The sequence below is a fragment of the Leuresthes tenuis genome, unplaced genomic scaffold (genome assembly GCF_036924035.1).
Source record: "Leuresthes tenuis unplaced genomic scaffold, fLeuTen1.0.hap1 SCAF_17, whole genome shotgun sequence".
Lineage (NCBI taxonomy): Eukaryota > Metazoa > Chordata > Actinopteri > Atheriniformes > Atherinopsidae > Leuresthes > Leuresthes tenuis.
The window spans coordinates 32386567-32392643 of NW_027325371.1; positions in this window are offsets into that span (position 1 = coordinate 32386567).

The window sequence follows — 6077 nt, forward strand, 5'->3', positions numbered from 1 at the left end:
GTTGGGGTAAGGGTACAGCTCTATACTGTCAGTCAGTCTTGGAGTGTGAACGTGTTTGAAGGCAGCAACAGCAAGAGAGGGAGGAGGAGATAGCAAAGGAGGCCAAAGCGAGAGAAGAGTGGAGGAGGGGTGTCTGGTAGACAGAGAGAGGGAAGAGGGGAAAGAGAAAGAGAAGGGGGAGGAGAGACAAGCCGAGTGTGCACAATATTCATTCAAACTGACAGAAGCTGCGTGTGTGTCCTGGTTTGTACTTCCCATTGCTCCTTGGTGTCTCTCTTTAGCCAGACAGTCCGCAGTTTGAACCAGCAGGCAGACGACATCGGAGAGACACTAGATAGGAAGAAACTAAAGGAAAGAGTGTGTTAAATGACATGCAAGCAAGAAGAGAAAGAGGAAAAGGGAGGAGAGCAGAGAACAGAGGATGGAAGTAAAAGAGATTGGCAGCTCAGTGGGAGGGGTAAGGACAGAGGTATAGAGATAGAGGAATGCAGAGAAAATGGAATGAAGACATTGCTGCTCCAGCAAAAGATGATGAAGAGGGTAAGTCAGTTAAAACCTTTAATAATTGGATATTTCCAGGCTGACTGTTGTGCATAGGGCTGGGCTCTGATTCCAACGCAGCCCTGACATCCACTTTCCATTGTAACTCTGTGGGAGAGGCTGCTTGGAGGCAGACATGAATGCGATGTGACAGTGTGTCAGCGGATGTTTGCCGACTCTGATGTGCATGCATGATGCAACACTAAGCAGGAACGCCCAGAGAGGCTGGGAAAGAGTGCAGAGTTGAGAATGGAAGTGGATGGAGTAAAGGACAACAAGGCTGCATGCTAACATAGCAACTGAAGCATTCACACAATGGGGAATTTCATTCATAAATTCTTATGTGATGCATGTGTCTGTAAAGGGAGCATGTTAAAAGTATGCATTTCATTTTTTTAAAAAGTATATGCATATGTGTGTGTGTGTGCGTGCATGCATGCACACGCCTACTTAGACATACATGTTGAATTTGCTGTGTGTGCTGTATGTGTGGGTGTCCCAATGCAAGTGAATAACAATTAGATTAAAGTATTGATCCAGTCTGGCCCAGGTATCGAGACTCAGACGCGGTCACACACCCAGCAGCAAACTGGGGGGAAGGGCCTTCACTATTCTCATTACCTCTGACATCCCACACACGAAGACACACACCAATATCTGTGGGTAATGTTGCTCATAAGCAGAGGAGAAAGGAAATCTCTAACTAAGTACTACCATTGTAAAAAAACAAAAAACAAAAACAAATCTAGTTCAATCAGATATACAAGAATTCTGGATGTAAATGCACAAACACAAAACACACATATTGGGGAACTAACCATTGATCACTTTGAGACACACATCCATATGTAACAGCTCTGTCTGTCTTAAGTGAAGCCAACCTTTATTCAGACCTTTCAGTGTAAAGATCAGCAAAACCCAGATATAAACACAGTTCTGCACACACACGTGTGAACTCAACTGAGGTCATGTTGTAACGCACTCTCACTCACACAAACCGACCAGAGGCTTCCCCAGCAATGGCGGTGCCTCCCTTGAACTCATTCACCGCAGGGTCATGGGTTCAAGTCCCAGGTGGGGGAGGGGGAGAGAGTGGGAGAGTGATCGAAGGAGGAAGGGAAGGAAGGCAGAGGAGGACTGCCACTTACTCACTCAGTCTCAGGCCCCCTCCCCACTCTGTTCCATTTACCCTCCCCCCTCTTTTTCTTTACCTCACTAATATCTGTCCATTCACTCAGACACATGTGCAACCGTGCATACACACATCTAGATATAAAATAAGTGGTGCCAATACATTAGGTACAACCTTGACATAAAGTCAACATGCCACTGCATGACGCACTGCATGTGCGTGTATATTACATATGCATGTGTGGCATGTTGTTGTCTTGGTATGTGTGCTTAGGTCAGTAGTGTTAAATGTTTATTTTGGCTTCGGTTACCTGAGCCCACCTTGCTGTCTGTGTGGCTGCTACTTGCATGTCTCTTCATCTAAATTTGAGTGTGAATGTGTGTGACTGGGTTTATTTGCAATGTTTATTTTTTTTAATTAAAGCCTCACAAGTGAGGAGCATGCTAATGCAATGTGGGGATGTGCAATACAGACAGTCACAAACACAGACTTACTGTAGTGTAGGCCAAAGCTGGCAGATTTGGTCCAAGCAGCGACAGCAGGCAGCAACATTTTTTGATTTTCCCTTGTGCCTTTGAGCAAGACATCCAATCCCTTGTGTTCAGGTTCAGATCCTCACCAAAGAAACTGCTTCAAATTCTTTTAAAGCAGACAAAACAATGTTCTCCACAGTCCAAAAGAAAACAAATGGTGGTCGCAGTTTAGAGGTAGAAAACAGCAGTTAACAGTTTCTTTAAGGTTATGGAGGTTCACAATGTCATACATCACAGCAATATGTATCTTTTCATTTATCAAAAGGAGCTTAAATGATATAACAGAAAGTCTTCCCTGCTATTAGTATGCAATTTTACTTTCATCTGAGAAAAGACTAATAAGTTGAAGTGCTACACAACCTGAGAAACTAGAAAATCAAAAAATAATAAATAAGATTGATGATGAAAATATATGAAAACAAAATACCAAACTTTAGCCAGTCATAATGAAAGCACACATCTATGCGCTCACACACACCCATCAATAGTGTACACACACTAACACTGTTGATTTTCCCTTCCATCCTGTCTCTTGCACAGCTTGATGTGACAAGAGGTTTGGAAAAAAATTAAAACAGCTTTCAACATGATGTTGAGCAAACACGCATTTGTATTTGCCTTATTATGAGCTCATATGCAGAACCCCCCCCCCACACACACACAGTCTCTCTTTCATAGGAAACAAGAGCGGCTGACCTTTCACCTTTACCATTCAGCCTGTCTGGAAAATACCAAGCCTGGAATCGATCAACACTCCTCTCGCCCAGACAGCCAGCACTGCCCTGCCTCCCACCCTCAATCCCCATCCACCCTTCTTATTCTCCACTCATCCCAGACTGCCCCCCCCCCCCCCCCCCCCCACCTCACTCCCACTACCCAACTCTTTCACTGCTAGACAATAAACCCTATATCACTAATACTTTTAGCTTGCAACACAACAGCTTTTTGGCCTTAAAGTATTACCACAAGCCCTTAAAAAGGCTGCCTACACAAGCTGGAAATATAAGTAAAACAACACTTTTAATACAATGTAGACCGATATATCTGTTATTTCTGACATTTAATTCATGATGAAACAAATGTCATTTGGAGGTCTTCCCTGTTCGATTAAGGCTCTTAATCTCCACTGTCTCCTGATGCCCCAAGCAGCTGGAGAATTTAAGAGAGAGTAGGGGACTGAATCAAACTGAAGATTTGGTGCAATCTGTTGGATTCCTTAGCTAGGTAACTCTTGTACTGAACTTGACTGTACTGAACTGAAAATAACTAGTTTGAATTGGATTGATTTGGGATTGACTTGAACTTTAACTGAGACGCAAATTGAAGTTAGTTTCCTGGGATAACATTTGCTGTGAATAATTAAACTGAATTTCATTGAATTGACCAGTTGTTTTACACAAACTAAACTCTTGGATTGAGTTATTTCCCTGATGGTGCTGCTGCTGTGCTGTCGGTGTGCTTTTTGTGACATTTTGTCATTTTTTTTCTATACAAATAGGAATGTGTGGCATTACAGCATGTATACTCAACATCACTATATTACACTTGCAGGGCAATTGGAAATTTATGATTCGAATCTTGTTTTTTCCATTTATTTGGGTGTAAAATATTTCAGTGTACAAATTCTCTGAAATTGTGCCAATACTGAGCAACAATGTACTGAACATTAGCAACAAAGCACCTTCAGTGTCATAAAACAGGGCTATAAGCCACTTGCAACTGGCAGGCTCATATTGTTACTAAAATTGTCTGGCATGTAATGGAATGGAATGACTCCCACTGGACATAAATTCTCTGAAATCTTGCAAGATTGGAGTTCTTGAGGGAAGTTTTAAGTGTTAACTTCAGTGAAAGTAGAAGGTTTCTTCCTTTGGAAGAGTAAAGAAACACTGTGCAGTTAGAATACATAAAGAGCAGCTTTTTCAAGTATGCAGCCATCTGTGTTTGTGATTTTCCAAATTGTGGCATCACAGTAGCAACACATCTGGAGAGTTTTCACAGATTAACTTTAGGAGATTGTCAAAGGCATAGTCAAGTTCTGGCTAACTGTGCTGCAAACATATACAAAAACTACTGTCTGTGCACTGCGCCTGAATATTTTGAACCAGGTATGACTGGCAGTTTAGAAATCTTACAATAAAGCTCCTATTTTAAAATATACAAAAATAAATTGTTTTAAGACCTGAGAGATCTCTTGTAGAGGTAATTTTTTTACTGTCACCAAAGCTCACTTTCTTCTATATGCTTCTGCTTTATCCTCCTGATTCTCATTACATTTTTTATTTGCTTCAAATATAGCTCAAATACATAGGGAATGGGAAATGTCTCCTTTAATTTGTCAGAAAAAAAAAAAAGCATATGGCATGTTAAAGTTAATTAATGCTATTAGTCTTCTATGCCTACTACTATAGCTGAAATAAAGAGCCTGTTCCCCTCAAAACATGCCCATGGATTGTATATTCATGCATGCACATTCTACATAAAGTTTAATTCAAAGAATACTGTATGTGATCTCCTGAGATTATGAGAGAAGCTGCATGTGAATTATAAAAATGACACATTGATATTGATTAAATGTTAAAGTTAGTACCAAAATGTGGACTCTTCACAGAATAATGAAGTGTATATACTTCAATGTTTCATAGCTGACGTGCTTAATCACTGTTAAAAGAAAAGTTTCTAATGTTTCATAAAAATGTCAAATTTTGACCTAAAAACTAGAAAGTTAGTAGATACAGTAAAACTTTATTTCAAAAGAAGATTTTCTAGCCTTAGATACTACTTTCTCATATTGTAAAGTTGTACATGATTGATAAGGACAAAATATTTTGATTTGGAATCAGTTGAACAATGGATTTTTTTCTTTTGTTCATCCATTTCTGCCATGCTTTTTTGCGTAATTGCTTCAGATTAATAAAAATCTGTCTCTGCAGGTGGTCTCAACCCTATGAACAGCTATCTCTCCAAGAAAAAAAATGCTTTAATTTTGGGCTTCTCCCAATTTCCTTCCTCTTAGTTAACCAGTAGGAGATTTATTGGTCAAAATGTTCACTGCAAGCAACGATTTTGAACGGACAGTGTATGAACATAAGTGGTTACATCCATTTGTAGCACTAGCTACAACTCTGTGACGTGTGGCATGCCACTCTGTTGCCACACTTCTGATTTGGAGAGACTAAAAGATTGAGAAAAGGACATACGTTTTAAAATTACAGATGCATTGAGATGTTTTTCACACAAATCTCATCCATAACGAACTGAAGCAAATTTAAAATTGCATTACACAACTCCTCAACTCAGACGCTTAGATAGATACACTTAGTCATAAAACACTCTTTTATAATTACTGTACATAATATACAATACTATAAAGATTTAACTAATTACAAATATCCCAGTTTTTAATTTTTATTGCGGCGCTATACTTGATTTGATTGTTTCCCTCTGACCAAATATCTGTAAACTGTTTTTTGTTGTGCTTCAGCATCATCTGTATGAAGAGTCCCGGGCTGGAAGAAGTTACAGTGTAGTGCAGGTAAGTAATGTAGACATGTACCCTGTTGTAATGAGAGAAACTCTTACAATCATAATCAAATCCTAGGAAAACCCAGTTTATTGTCCAGTAATTAGAGCGAGACGCTCCAGCACACGTAATCTGCTCTGAGATTAATCTAAAGTGGTGTTGCTAGCATTTTCAATTCTGTTTAGCACTGAAAAAACTATTAAATGGTAATAAATTCAAAGGTGAGACCTGCAGTAGTAAGATTCACCAAATTCAAGTATTGCATTAATCATTTCTGAATCTTTTCAACTGAATGTGATGATAATGCTGGTAAATAGAACCAATTACCAAAATGATCCAAGTTAATAAT